The 16289-nt window shown below is 39.9% G+C and overlaps 1 protein-coding gene and 1 long non-coding RNA gene across 12 annotated transcripts in view; both read right to left on the bottom strand.

The window, feature by feature from the left end:
* LOC310900473 (transmembrane protein 263-like) overlaps positions 1-16289 on the bottom strand; it is a 195885-nt gene that overhangs the window by 122109 nt on the left and 57487 nt on the right. The window lies entirely within an intron of this gene.
* The window catches only part of LOC310900475, a 58288-nt gene continuing 43334 nt past the window's right edge, over positions 1336-16289 (bottom strand). For 2 of the 5 annotated variants that reach the window (XR_014585150.1, XR_014585151.1), the window contains exon 3: positions 1336-14359. This is a non-coding gene — a long non-coding RNA (uncharacterized lncRNA). The remainder of the gene's footprint in view (positions 14360-16289) is intronic. The other 3 variants (XR_014585147.1, XR_014585148.1, XR_014585149.1) reach the window with 3 other exon arrangements.

The raw sequence follows: 16289 nt of genomic DNA, 5'->3' as shown, positions 1-16289 counted from the left end.
AGTGCCTGAACATTTTTGGCCAGAGAAGGCCAGTTTGATAGCAAGCCTTAAGATGCTAGGGAGGTGACAGAAGGATGGAGTCCCAGGGACAACTGAAGATTTCCTTAAGGGTAGCCACACCACATTGATCAACACCACATTTTATTCGGGAGGTCTTTTTGCAAAGAGCTCTGATTTTGTGTATAATCTCCTTTGTGCCATATGGGGGCCTGGCTGGGCATACACCGTCTGGGCAGATTAAAAGCATCTGAAAGCAACTGGGTAAATGTGCACTCAAATAAAATCATGGAACGAGATACTGAAAGGAACAGGTTTATTGTTTGTCTTACATGCATAAATATTAAAAATGTTTGACCTACTTGTGAATGGACATGTTATGCCCTTGTAGGAATAGTCATCTAATTTTAATTTTACTCAATCCAAATATTTAGTTTCTTCTAGTCTCACACGGTAACGACAATTTTCTGTAAATTGCAGACAGAACATATTGACTCCCTGTTCAGTGAGGATAACTGGAAAAGAGATGCATTAGGAAAGGCAGGCATTTTATAGGAGGGAGGTGTGTAGAGCTTGCTTTGCTATCAAGACTATTATTTAAAAGTGAATTTCTTACGAGTATGGCTATTCCTACAAGGCAAAGGAAACTGGTTTGTAGCTGAGGTCTTAATGATTGCTTCTCTTTCATTAGCTGTGGGTAGGAAGAGTAAGTAAAGGACTGCAAACATGTATTCATGATTCTCATTAGCAAAAATGGCACTGTGCAAATCAATTTCCATGGATCCTGCTAGGATGGGCTTTCTAATTAGTCCATCATTAGACAGCTAACTTTTCACCACTTCTTAGACATCAAATAGTCCATCACCCCAACACATCACCCAAGCTAACAAGGAGAATTTTAATGAAAGCAAGTCAAATTGGCTGCTACTACAGAAAGCCCACAATAGGCTTTGTTATTAATCTTTCCCTATGCTCATTTCTATTCTGTATTCTAGTTTCCGTTCTCATAAACCTTTTCATTTGCACCAATAATTTTTTAACCTCTTTTTACTAAAGAATAGAGCAGCTGCAACACGGAGGAAAAAAAAAACTCAGATAAAACCAAAATAAGGTACAAGCTGAGATTGCTACTGGGTATTTCAGAGCTTTCCATCTTATGATGCTGAAGAGAAATGTCAGCTTGCTGCTTGTGGTTTTAAATGGAAGCAGCCCGTGAAAAGCATTTGGCTGATTGGCTCAGCAGTGTGGTTTAGATGAGCTTCCAGCATGGTCATCCTGCTTTACACGGTGCAGATGCTCCATTCCAAATGGCGGGGTTCGGGCTTGAAACACCTATCAGCAGGCACAAAAAGGGAAACTCCCTTAAGTTTAAAAGTTATTTGACAAACACATGCACAAAGGAGTGAGACAAAGATGACAAATCCCTCTCAAAACTGAGCAGCCATTTCTGTATTTGAGTGGCAACACCAATGTTTTTATTTTTTTAGTTGAGGGAAAAATATTTAAAAGAATAAATTCTACATGGACATGTCCCTAATTTAAAATAGCTGCTCCTGCCTCAAGGAAAATCTGCTGCCCTACTGTTCAGGCACATGCCTGCTCATTCCAATTTTGTTTCTCTATCATATTTTGCCTCCCTTTCTTCTTCATTATGAGGGACATTTACATGAAACAGCATTTTTGCTTTTAAGAGTTCATCTGTTCCTGCTGCTTATCCCCCCACCTGAAGTCATAATCCTCCGTTTGTGACGACATAATAATTTCCACTGCGACCAATTGTGATGCCACAAACAGAGGATTATGACTTTAGGTGGGAAATAAACAGCAGGAACAGATGAACAGTTAAGAAACAAAGATCCTGTTTTCATGCAAATGTCTTTTGTCATCAAGAACAAGGTTAGAGAAATGCAGAAAATATACGATAAGAGCAAGCAAGCAGAATGGGTACTAAAGAGAAACTCTCAGTATTTTCCAGGAGGCATTCAGCTGCTCCTTCAAATTAACTTCCTACGTAACTAGGAATTTTAAATGTCTCTGAAACATAGGTAACTTTGTATTTGATTGAATTGCCAGTATAATGTGATCTGAATTATTGACACTTTCTCCCCAGCAGGGCTCGTGCACTTTGCCAGGGGGGTTTATGAATGGATTTTTAAAAAAAGTGGGGGGGGGGGGGGGGATCAGAAATCAGACCAAGAGGGGTTCCTGATGTCAAAGCTCAGCTGGGCTGAAAATGTTCCTCCCCTCTTTCTTCCAAGGAGACAAATCTCCTATTTCAGAAGTATCACTAGCTGAATTAATATTCAGGTAATTCAAAGAACAGAAGCAGCAGCAGCAATTTGGTTTTTAATTTAGTTTGGATCAATTTTGAGACTGTTGCAGTTATAATTAGAGAGCTGCAATAAATAGTTAAGCTCCCTCTAAATTTATTCAGAGCACAGGCTATAGGATACAGTCCAAAAGGACACACCTAAACAAAACAGGGCACATTTTTGCTGTGCTTACTGAATGAATAGAAAAAATGAATCAGTGAAGAAGAAAAACATCTGATACTATATTTCATCATGGAATAAAACCAACTCCTAAGCAAAACAATTTTAAAAAATCTCCAATTTTTCAAAATATGGACCATTTGCTTCAAAATGACGCATTTAGAAATTAACATTCAAAATACAAGCTCAAAAACATTTTGGGGGTCAAATGAGATGGTTTAGGTTGATTCAACTTTTTCTCAGCTCAGTCACTGAACTTAACACGTGGACACTCCTGGTGTTTACAACCTGGAGCTCAGTGAACTTAAAGCTCACACGGCAGAGCTTCAGGGGAAGTTATTTGGTCCAAACTTGCTCTGCCAACTTGGTAGAGAATCGATGTGCTCCTAAGACCCAACAGTGGTGACCAGCACCACTCTCCTGTTCCCAGACCTGCCCCCAGTAAAACTTCCAGAAACAGTGACGGGGGTATGTGTGTACGCATTTATTTAGTAAGGCTCGCTGGGAATTGATCTCCCAGATGGGACTTCTGACATCAGTTTGCTAACAGCCCCTGTAAACTCATCTTTAGAAGGCCATCTCACATCCTGAAACAGATTGAAGCAGCTAAATACTAACACGATTCCTCCTTTGTTCTTTAATTTTTACTTTAGAAGATGCAGAGACCTTGGCTGAGATCCATTCAGACAAGTTTTAAGCAGTTGGCTGAAGCCTGGGATCAAAGGCCCAATTTTCCTAACCTTCCTACAACCACAAGACCACCAGAAGATGATATATCCATCTCAAGTTCTGAATCACCCGACCGAAATGCCTCAGTGGCTGCGGAGGGAACAGAGCTATGACCACGGAAACATCCCATCCTGCTCTCAGTTCCCCTGCCGTTCCCAGGCAATCCACTTCCATCCCACAAAACTGACAGCACGTTGAGCTGCACAACAGGTGATTTGTGATCTTCCACCATCAGCAACAAACTTTTAAACTAATATTCACAATGCTATGTTAAGACAACCATTCAGTGTAGTCTCTGCTGCAAAGCAGGCAAAAAATTGCCCTGCTATTACATTGTCAGATTTTTCTAACCATTTTAAGGTCTAATTTCTGAGACTATTAATTTTAGACAAAATACACCTGTAGCTTCTGATCCAGGTGGCATATATGTTTTTGTTTGTTTGTTTTAAAAAAAGTATTTTACTGACCTAACTGACATTTAGAAAGAAAAGGATCACAGAAAGCACAGAAGAAGGAAGGAAAAACAAATGCATTATTTTTAATGTGTCTTCTTGAAAACATGTTTTTTCATACAGCTGTTCCTTTAAGCCAGCAACAGACGTGGGTGAGGCATAGAAATCAACTCTAAAAACTGGTCTGTAATAATTAAAGCACACAAATTGAACATAATTAAGTTATACCAGCTGGGCATGTGCTATGTGTATTTCAATGATGAGGTCGGCAGTAAAAAGCTGTATGGAATGGATGTTAAGGTAATTTCTATACAATTTTCTGCTTATACTAAATGTGCCGAGATATTCAGATTGTAAAAGGGTCTGAAGTGCAAGAAGCAAGTTTGTATTTAAAAATTCATTTAATAGATCAAATTAAAAAGTGAAATATGAAAAATTAAAACATCCCTCCACTATTGTCAGTTTGATAAAATGGAAAGAAAGGACAATGAAACAATTTCACTCTAAAATTTGATTGCAGTTTTTGATGTGACCCCTAACCATAACTCTCAAATCACTTCTCTACAGAGGAAAATTACCCATTCGTACGGTCTGTAAAAGTTACTATTCTTTCTAAGCATATTTTTCCTTCCAAATCTTGTACAGGATTGTACTGAGAAATTTGGAACCTGCAGCACCAGGCTAACTTATCCCAGTTTCTGTACTTTAAAAGGCATATACCATTTATAAAATGTCTCATCCTTAAAAGCACCTGAAACAGACCTGCAGTCCAATATGTTATAGGGGGAAAAGAAAGAGCTATAAGGAGGTCTTAAAAAGTCATCTAGTCCACCCACAGTTCGTAGAAGAGTTAATGGTTATGGTATTCCCTAGAAAAATCGAACAACACATGAGAAAGACATCCAATAATCAAGACTACGATACCCTAACCTACTGCAACACCTTACGGAGTTTTCTTCCTGCTAGAAACAATTTCACAACTTGAATCTACCTTACTGTATTTAGAGCTCTTTACCGCTTCTTCTATCCAGCACCTACACAGAGTTCACATTCCTTTTCTTTTTTCAGCAGCCTTTCAAACGTTTGAAGATTACCCTTAAGATACCTCTCTGCTACCTTCTCTCCTTCAGACTAATCAGCCCCAGATCTTTGTCCTGCTCCGAACAGCAAGGTTTCCAGGCTGGATCATCCTCACTGCTCTCCTCTACACTCTTCTACTGCTTGGACCATGCACAAAACAGAACCCCACACTCCGTCTTAAGGATTACTTCACGCATCTTCTAGTATACACCCTCTGACATCCTTTTTTCAATTCCAAAACATTGAGTTAAATGGAAGACAGAGTAGGTGCTAAGATCAGATCTTTTTCTACAACACCCCTGCTTAGCCAGTTAATTCTCTACTCTGTTCATGCATGCTATCCAGTTTATTATTCCGAAGTCTAGGAAGCTGCACTTTTCCTTACAAGATATCATTCCATCTTCCTCCCAAGCCACTTCTCCTACCTGTCAAGAGTATACTCATTTTTCACCGTGTCCTTCAACATATTTGCAGTCCCTCCCAATTTCATATCATTTGTATAATCCAGATGAAGTGTAGGAGAGCATTAATGAAAACACTGAGCATTGCTGGTGCAGGACTGACCCCGCAGACTGATGTCTCCCCACATTTGAGAGTGAATCGGTGGGCACAGTGAGCTGAGTAGTTTTGCAGTATTCTGCAGATGTGCGGTCCTTCACACTGGAGACCACTGTGCTGAGAAAACTCTGTGAAGTTTTCTCTTCTCCAGATATAAATACCATGACAGAAATCTTCTGCTTTATTTCCCAAGCCGTATCTGCAACAGACACTCAAACTGCTCCCAAAATAATACTCAGTTACTATTAAGCATGTTTTTGAAATTTATATTGGCAGAGACAAACAGAGCTATCTACCAACTCCTCACCAGAGGACCTCTGTCTCAAACTTTATCTGAGAATGTATCTTTACATATGAACAGATATATCCTCACATACACGGAAGGAAAAAGGAACGTGCTATTAACAAATGCCAGTGTTGGAGACTTGACAGGCACCAAAAAAATCCTGTGCTTTAATATTGCTGTAACTGCAAAACCAGTGATTATGAATTCAATCCCACTATGCTCACTGTATATTAACTTTTTCTGTTCCTTAAGAAAGATGACGACAGGCTTGGCTTTTGCTTCTCTATACCTCAAGTGAATTCAGGCATTTGATTATGTCCATAGAAATGAAGTATTTTTGACAGCCTTCATCAAGGAGATGTCAAACAAATATTATATATGCATCCATCATTGCTACAGCTCTTGTTTTTAAATTATCTGACTTTAGAGAAATTGAGAAAAAGGTGACACTTCTAAAGAAGATGAAGTATACTACCTAATGATAGTGATTTCCTGAGACAATCCTTGGCAAAGTAGACGTTTAGTGACTATGGCACAATGAAACATGGAACCTGGGATACCAACAGCTGTTAAACTTAGCACTTTAGACCACACTTGGAAGGAAAAGGACATTTTATTCGTCCTGGTATCCTAAAACGTATCACAGGTTTTGTTTTGTTTCAACTGAGGGACACAACTAGCTCATTAGAATTACTAAGCCCATTTATTTTTCCAGTATGGTGACAGAGAAGGGAAGAGAAGACATCTGCTAAAATAGAATGGCAGTAATAACGTTAGATGGACACCTATCTGTCTCCCTTAAAAATCCAATACAGTATTGCTGTAATTCGCTCCCAACAACTGGCTATCAATTCATCTTTTGCAAGAGAGGTTTAGGAGCATAAACTTCTATTGATTTTAATATTAAGAATAAAGCTGGAAAATAGCCACATGCAGAACATCTTCCAAATGTGTTTCACAAGAAAGACCTTAAGCTGCTTCCCAGCTTAAATCTCTGCAAATTTACATACTTTGAAAAGCTAAAAGAAATGCCTCGCTAAATTCACAACAGTGAGCACTGCAGTAAACCACAGTAACCGCACCAACTGGCCCCACTGATGCACTGGGTGCTCTTTGCATTAAGGATGATTTCACGCCTTCTAAACTTCTTGTATTCAGGAGGAAATCAATGTTTACCACCCAGAGCAACATATGGAATTAGTTCCCATTCAACCTATGTAAAGGCATTTATTTTCTATCCTTGAAAGAGCTTTACATCTCAAACTTGGAATATCTGGAGACCTCACTCAATGTAATCTCTAATCCTCCATCTCAAAGCTTTCTATCTACCTCCACAAGCTACGTTCGGGTGAATAATAACTTTTCTAAAGGAGAAGTGTATATTGTAAAAGCTTATTTTTAGTCAACTAATAAAACTGGAGCCATTCAAAAAGGGGCCTCCGCTATCAAGGCCCAATACACTGGAAATATGACTTCCCCCAGCAATGCTTACCAGAAATTGTTTCATCATTTATAATGAAAATACTTAATCAGATAAAAGTCACAAGATGCATTGCCTGATAAGAGTCAGTGAAAAACTGGGAAGAGATGCAATATAAGCTACCACAAATACAACAGAGAAGCTTACATGTTAATAAAGCTGACATTGCAAACTCCTTTTGTATTTAGGTCTCTACCCAATGTTGTGTTGCCGTTGTCATTTATGAACTTGTATATTTGTAATGCATCAAGTCAACAGAGCAGCCTGCTGAATTTAGATACAGATAACATGGGGCATCACAAACCTACAGCGACCTTTTTTTTTTTCAGAGGGCAGGCTCAGGAGGATGGAGAGCGATTATACCTCACCATTTTAACAGCATTTCATAAAAACAGAGATCAGAAGACAAACTGCTTTAGTATTTTCCCTCTAATAAAATACTCAAATTCTGGAAAAGCCTCTCCAGTGCCACTGTAAACACTCCAGGGATATGCAAACATTAGGTTCTCATATGCTTGAGGAGTCACCGAAAACATTCTCTCTCCATTACCAACGTGTTTGTTGGTCCTCGGTTTACACACAATACATGTGAAATAGAGGTATGAAGTTTAAGGACTGTCTAAATTTGAGGTTAATTCACCACAAGCAAAATTACTAACACAGCATCTGACAAACTACACACAAGAAAGGATGTGAGGCAATGGCCTCAGGTTGTGCCAGAAGAGGTTTAGATTGGATATCAGGAAGAATTTCTTCAGAGAAAGGGCGGTTAGGCATTGGAACAGGCTGCCCAGGGACCGGGCGGAGTTGCCATCCCTGGAGGTGTTTAAGAGACATGTGGTTGTGGTGGTCTTGTAGTGTTGGGTGAATGGTTGGACATGATGACCTTAGAGGTCTTTTCCAACCTAAATGATTCCATGACTCTAAGATCCAAAATGTCTAGTTACATAGGTTCAATCTAGAAACTCACCTGGTGACCTGTGAGATCCCAACCATCTCATCGGCCACTCATTACCATCAGCAGCACAACCCATGTATGAGCTGACAAATTGAGAGCAAAGGCTGAGCCAAGAACTCAAAGCTTCAGTTCTTCAGTGCAATTTTCCTGTAAAATCTTGAAATTATAATTTGCCTTTAAAATCTCTTTCGCAGAATGTTCTCAAATATTTAGCCAACTTAAAAATTCAGTCAGGAATTCCACAACTTGACAAGCTTTAACTTCATTTCTTGAATGGCAAGTTCTGGATACTGAAAGAAAAAATGCTCGAAGTCTGCATGTCTACTTTAATAGATCCATGAAAACTACTGCTGTTCAATTAATATTATCAGATTTATTTTAAAAAATATAGAGATAGATGTTTTAATTTCCAAATCATCTTTAGAAGGAACAAAACAGGATGGCAGTTCTATTGGGGAATGCAGCATTATTAAAACTATAAATCCCACCAAAATGAAAATAAGTCTTTTTATTTTTTCCTTTTAGTACTGAAAAGGGAAAAAAGGTTTCCAAGAAGTTCAGGAGACAATTTAATATTTTATTTAACTAAAGTAAGTGCTTTGCTTCCTTCTGTGCTTCTCTGGGGAATAATGGGTGCTCTAAAGAGATATGAGATTGGAAAGCCCATGCTAAATTCTTATTCAGCAGAACAGTTGAATTCATGTCTTACATCCAACATGTGCCCAAGGTACAATGGCTTCAACTGAATTAAGTGTTGTGTAATGCATCCAGTTAGCAGGGTTGCTTTCCTCAATCATCACTGAAGTGGCCTAACAATCAAAAGGTCTTCATTTACCACACCAGAAGATTAGAATTTCAGTAAAAATGAAATGCTAGATTAAGAATTAAATTGTCTACAAATGACTGAGAGGTAAACACATTTTTTGTTTGGGGCTTGTTTGCTTTGTTAACTGCATTAAAAAGGTCTTTCTAGTACTTAATTCATTTAGAGCAAAATTTTCAGAGATGTGCATCCACAGCATGTACATGTTACTGCACCTAACTAAAAAAAAAGTAAAATTAACTGTTGCTTTTGCTTAGAAAAGTTATAGGATAATTCTTAGTCTAATTTCCAACAGAAAAAAAAAAAAAGTACATTATGACTACCCCTACTACTTGGAGCTTTACCATTAGTTTCATCTAAATTCCACAGCCTGGGAACAGCCTGACATCCAACCATTTAGCAAGACATCCACCCATTTGTCTCAGTTGTGCCTGACAAATCTTGCTGGGGGAACATAAATGCTGCAGCATGCCTGCCCAGCTTCCACCAGTACACCAGACCAAAGAACCTCACTGCACACTGTGGCACCAGCAAGCAGTTCACATGCACCACAGCTTTGTGGTGCCTCCTCCAAAGGGAAAAGAACAAGAGATTTACTGTTAGCTCTCTGTCTTGGAAGAGATTTATTGCACCCACACTATTTTTTCTATGCAATAAATGGACACTGATTTGAAAACTGAATGCTTTAAGAAAATGCTTCAGTATGTGTCAAGGTTAAACCTGTCTCTGCTGTGTGACCACTTTAACAAGATTTGTGAACTTGCCTGTGCCTGCAATGATAAACACCAAACATATCCACACCTTACTTCCAGCACTGCTTGGGTTTACGCTGCCCATCAGCTGTTGCTCCAGCCTCCCCATGACTAACCTCAGTTTGGCACCTCTTCATTTCCATTCACAACGTGTCCCTTTTCTTTCTGCTAGTTGTGATGGCCTTCTTCCCTCAGGTTTCCCACCTCTGAAAGCAGCTTGCCCCCTTGTTATCTCTTTCAGGTGGCAGAATGAGAGCAAAGAAATGGAAGCAAAGATGTATCATAATTTAGCAATGGTGCAGCTGGTGTATAGGCTCAAGAGCCCCTATCCATCACTGTTCCTAGGCCAAGATGAAGAAAATACCTTTTCTTGTCACTGCCTCATCCAGTAGGTGAAAAATATCAATACAAAAAAGGTTCAAAAGCAAGCAGAAAACAAAGACCAATTTCAAAAGGCAATGTTGGTAACTGTTGCAAGCACTGAAGTAAGGGATTTCACAGCATGAGGGAGAAAAAACACACACCTGCTAGCTTTAAATTTGAGGCACTATGAAGCAGATTTGTTTCCATTTCATCTCCATATGACAGGGGTACTCAGTAGGCATCTGTATGTGCTTCGCGACAGATTTGCAAATGAACAGCGCGTTTGACCTTGGTAGCACCTACACCAAGCCCAAGTAAAAACTACTCTGTGTTTCCTCTGGTGTGTGAGAGGACTTGATGTGCTGTCATCGCGAGCCTCCCACTCCAGTCTCACATCCCCTCCTCACCAGAGACTACACACTGACTGCTCAAGCAAGGAGATCAGAAGGTAAGACGCTACCCTGTTTTTCAGGACAGATATGCAGTACAAAAGCAGCAAAAAGATATGAGCAATTCACCTAGGAAAGCTTACTCAAACAGCTGCAGTGAGAGATAGAGATTAGCAGGCTGAAAGAGCTCAGGAATGGCAGGAGCAGAGGACGGAGGAATCCTGTGTAACCTAACTGATCCTGTCAAACCTGAGGCTGAGGGAGGACTGCTGCCAAACGTTTTTCCAAATCTCCTCTTGTTTTGAAAGCAAAGCTGTTGTGAGTAAGATAAAACTCTGTTTAATGTTCTGGCCTCTCCTGTTCCCTACCAGGGGTGGGGGGCATGGGTTCGAGCATGTGCTTACAGGAAAGGTGCAGAACGCAGAGCTGAGGCTCCGCGTGCTGGGGCAGAGGCCATCACGGACTGGCCTCCCTGCAGGAGACAGCTTGGACAAGCGGTGCTGCTGGCTGCTCACCAAATGCCTTATGCATCTCCGTTGATCCTTTCGGAGTATTTTTCCAGGCGCTTGTACTCTTATTTGAAGTATTGTACCACCACTTTGTCTACATACAACGATGAGTGGTTTAAACTGGAAAAGTTGCACAGAAAGGTTACTAGAATGATTAGAGCGATGGAGTCTCTTTAAAAGAGAAATCAGTTTCTCCTTGAAACACAGAGAGGGTAGGTGGAAGGGATAAGCATCCAGGAAGAACTCTGAACTACTTCAGTCAAAGGACAATGTTTCAGTTGGGGACCAAGCAGTTATAAAATGGTTGTATCCAAGTTCTGGCAGTGAAGTTCAGAAAATGAAGACTCTAGAATGAAGCTCTAGAATGGTTTTTCCATATTTAGGAGGAAGCAAGAAACCTGTGTTGTTGAAAGATATGCCAAAAAGCTTATAAAAGAAACAGTGTAAGTGACTGGCATTCCAATGTAGTCCTGAAAAAGGACTGGATCACTGTTTGCATTGTTTTTACTTTCTACTAATACCAGATTCAGGTCTTCTTAAGTAATTTGGAGGATTCAAAATAGAAATCTTCCTCTAGTCAATCCATATTTTCCTCTCTTCCCGAGCCCCAGAGAGTGGCTACAGATGGACAGAAAGTTGGGTAGGATGTGTTGCTGTTTAGTGCAATTACATGGACAGATGCCAAAGTGATACGTTCTGCTCATGTTTGATGTTAAAACATTTACAAAAATAAGGAGTGGAAGGAAAGTCTATACAGTGCCACTGCCTCATATCCCAGTCAGAATGTATTCCTCATTTTCGAGTGGCAAAAAATCCTACCAATCTAATTCCTAAATTAATCTACAAATTGTAGCAAATAAATACTATGCAAATGCATATGCCCAAGACATTAGTGATACCTTCGAACTCTCCTGTTCTGATTTATGGCATATTATTGTTGCAACTTCTGGTCTGTTATTACAGGTTATCAACTCATACTAAGTTGGTGAGAAGCACACCCAGAATACACAGAGCTCATATTCTGTGAATACTTCTAAGCTTAACACCTAGCACGCAGTTGTTGCTGTTATGGAGGAGCACACTCAATGATCCAATGGTCCCTCCCATCTGTATATTCATAAGGATATGCAATAACAGTGATAATGCTGTGCGACTTGAGAGTCCCTTGCTAATAGTTACTGTGAAGTCAACTCTCCTTTTTTTACAGCCTGTGCTACGTGGAGGTGTTAAAGCAAAACAATTTAAGTGCTACTATACATTTAATAAGATAAAAACAAGTACTAAACATTACCACTCTAGATGCATCACTGGAGTTCAAAGGCTTTTCATTATCTAACATATTTCATTTATTTTTACCTAGGTAGTTTTAGAAGTGCCTTTCAAATCACATCCTCCTCTATTAGAGATATTCAAAGCAATCCTTCAGACTTCTTTTAAAAGCTGCACAGCACTGAAACACATGGATGCAATCAGCTCGGTGATGGGCATGACTCCCAGAAAGCAACACTCCCAGGGCACTCGCCAATTTTATTTCAAGTTCACACATGCAATATCTGGCTCTTTAGTGGGATCTTCCAGCCGCATCTGTGTACACTGCAGGGAGGCCTGGTACTTCTGTTAGCAGATGGCAGCTGACCATTTCCCTGTATTGTCCAAATGGGAACTGAATATCCACAACAATGACTGAAATTGGAACATTTTCACATGAAGCACTGGAGAATTAAGTTAAAAAACAGCTACAGAAATGATGTTTAACTTCCTAGTCATTCCTCCTTCCAGCTTTCACTTAAACGTGGTTTTTCCAACCAGCTTTTTATGAAATACACAGTAGGGATGGCCTAGCTTTAATGGGCCATGAGCCATTACATTACCTAATACATCTATGAGGAAGACTTCTGGATCATTCCTCCTCTCTCCTCTTCTTCCAGCACTGCTTCACAGGAGTGTTGCCTGCAAGGGTCTAACGTGTTTCCCCTGGAACTGAACTACGTGGTTTGTTTTAGCTGTCTGGGAACCTCCCAGGACCACTCCTTTCTGCAGACAGCCAGAGCACAGCTCGGTCCTGCCCCAAGAATGGTAGGGTGAGATCAGTAACTCAGGAGAAAAGCTGGTTTCCTTCACAAAAAGACAGTAGTCATATGAAGAAAGCATGCAAACACATCTCAAGGAAAGAAGCTGCACCAGCTGCTATTTCCTTTCAATGGCTTCAGAGAAACCCAACCCATTTAAGTTGTCAAAGCTACTCATGTCAGAGAAAAGGAAATATATGTTGTAAAGTTACAAAGCAATACTGTACAGCAATTTTCATGTTTGTCCAACTTACTAACATTTATTAAGGCACAAAAAAAAATGCTGTATCTCGTGGGAATTAAGTCAGCTTTGTTCCTTCAGTGTAAAGGTGGAAGAGCAGAGACGAGGAATACACACATTCCTTGTCTAAAACTTGAGGACAGAGAGGGTTTTAGAGAACAAATTCCCACACCTCGCTTTGATGCTCAAATCATGACCACTCCATCGGAAACCTGCACATTCCTATACTCTGCTCCTGCAAATCCACTGTCTCTAAAACATGCACGGTCTATGCAATGAAAAGGAACAACGCATCAGTACCAGCCATACGAACTGTGATGTTTAGTTAACATGAAGACTTAAAAAACAGAAAAGCACGGACCAAAGAAACAAAGAAAAAATGTCCAAATTTCAATCTATTCAAGATATAAAATGACACCGCTGAGACCTCACCTGGTAAAAAGAAGCCAATTCAGTCAGTCCACAGAAGGGGGGAGAGAGGGAGGAATCACTGCTGAAGGCAGAGAGGCTCCCTAAATTGTTCCATTAATGCATTCTGTAGCTCAGTATGCAGGGGTCTGAACAACACCTTACCCAAAGCTGTGAAGACTTCAGATAAAAGGAAGCAAAATGGAAAGAGGCAGCCATGAATAACAGAAAGAGCAAAAACAGACACACAAAGGCAAAAATATATCCAGTTTTGAAGGTAAGAGATTAGATGCCAAGATAATAGCTTGCCAATACCTTCAAAATGTCCATGGAGAGGTAGTAAAATACACTATTCAAGATGTTAGCAAGAACATAACTCTGGAGAGAGCTGAGTCTTGCTACTATGAAAAACTTAGTTACAGTTAGAAGATGGAGAATATGGCATTCTCTTCCAGGCAAGACTGCAAGCATCTATTCTCAGATAAACATTCAGGCATAAAATAAATAGGCCTCCATAAATATTCAGTAGGGACAACCCTGCACACCACAGGGACTCAGGAGAGTGTAGATGACCAGCTATGCCTTCATTACCTCTTTTATCTGGGATTCAATTAGTCTGAAAAATCTGCATGGAATTACTCCAGCACCAATACAAAGAAACCTACCTGGAGCAGTAAGAGATCATTTTAGCTGATTTGCAGACTGCATGGCTCCAAAACATGTCTTTTGTTTAACTACTGAAGAGATGCAATATGGACAGGAGCTGTGGCACCCTTAGGTAGGGAACAAAGAACAGTACTTCAGGACTAAAATTCAGCTTACTTTCTCATAAAGCCATGGTTCAGGTGGCTTTGTTAACAAGAGGGGTGACTAACGCTGGGTGACTTGTAATTTGTAAATAGATATAGGAAAGGATGGTTTGGAGAGTAAATCACGCAGAAGCAAGAAAAACTTAGGATTCAGACCTTGCTCCTCACATACTTCCCCAAGAGACGCTGGACAAACCACATATTATCTGATCAACTTAAACAGTGCTCAGTGTCCCAGATAATCAATTAATCTATGAACTTTGTCCATTCGTTTCATGTTTAGTCGGGAGAGAGCTTTTTTTTTTTTATCCTAATATCAAGAGACTTCTAAACTCTCCCTTTAATATTCATTCATTCCTTCCCCTCCCCGCCAAACCTGAGCACCACTTTGAAAATTCCTATCTAGCATTAACTTTGTTATATTGCTGAATCCAAACAGGAACTACAGAGGCTACTGTCTGCAGCTAGACTCTGCTCCTTGGTGGTGCTGCCTTTCTTTTAGAGAAAACACATACATATGGTATGTGTAAGGAACACTGAGCTCTAATGAAGCGTACGAAAACAGAAACGAAATACATTTCTCAGAGACCCACCTTAGCTTTAAGCTGGCATGGGTACATTTCACAAAGAATACCCCCAGGCTGCACGCACCATCGCTACTGTAAACACCTGGCTTCAGGTAGCACATTTTTGTGCGGGTGGAGACAAAGCACCTTCAAAACACGGGGGGGTTACCTAGGGCCCAAGGGCTCCTTAATCCATTTAACAATGCTACATACTGGTAAGGATCAGTTGACCTGAAGCTCTCTTATCACTAGCATTCAGCGTGGATGGGACCGTTCCAATTCAATACTTCTCACGTCTGTTCTTGCCAATCTGGCTGGTTTTGCAAAAGACCTTTATTTCCCAGTTCAAGTAAAACTGCGGCTAGAAATCTAAAGCCTGGCATGTAAACTCACACATCCTGTGCTTCAGCATTCAACAGCTGCAGATTTATAAGCTAATTCTCTTGTTAAATGCGTGCAAGATTGGCTCAATGCGTTTAGGACTGAGCCTTATGGATCACACCATAAAGACAACTACATGACTCCCAGATGACTCTGTTCTTTTCTGGCTTCGACTGAAAGGAAAATGAGGATTGTCCAGGTCCCATTTGTTTATGCAGTCCTCATTTACTCCTGGACAAAGCACTTTGATGTCCAAGCTTCTTCTGTGCTTGCCCTTTTTCATTTGTCTCTGGAGTTTTTAAAGTTAAAATTATTTTTCTACCAGCAACAATGGATTATCTTTTATTTATTTATTTATAATCCCAAGTATTTGAATGCTTTCCATTAGGAGCTAGTGACACAAGAGGGGTTGAATGTAGAAAAAAGAGTGTTTTTGTTTGTTTGTTTTTGTTTTTCAAACACAGTATGAAATATCAAAGTTATTTGGTGGAAAAAGTGCTCTAGCATGTCAGAATTAAAATTTAACTCCTTCTAACAATTTTATCCAAGAGGGAAAGACAAAGCTTTTCCTTGACTTCAAAGAAAAATTAATTTAACCTTATGATAGCTAAACAAAACTTTTCAGATTTCTGTAATATGATTGCTACTTACTATGTTCTATCAGAAATATCAAAACAGTAGCCAGAAAAGACCCAGGTGTTTTAAAAGAACAAAAAGAAGAAAACCCCAGGACCACCTCATTATCAATTATGCTGGTGAACAGAAACAGGAAAGGAAACCCTGCTAAAGTAGTTTATCATTGCCTCCATACATTCTGCCACAGCATACCCATTTCATGAAATGTTTGCATATGTTCTGCTACTACTACGCTCAGCTGGGCCATTCTTTTTTTCTTACAGACTCAGAGAGGGCCACAGCAGTGGCAATAAGGCAGAGTCTCTGTATCG

The sequence above is a fragment of the Anser anser genome (assembly GCF_964211835.1).
Source record: "Anser anser genome assembly, chromosome: 5".
NCBI lineage: Eukaryota > Metazoa > Chordata > Aves > Anseriformes > Anatidae > Anser > Anser anser.
Note: the sequence above shows the minus strand (reverse complement) of the source record. Positions and strands in the feature narration are given on the sequence as shown.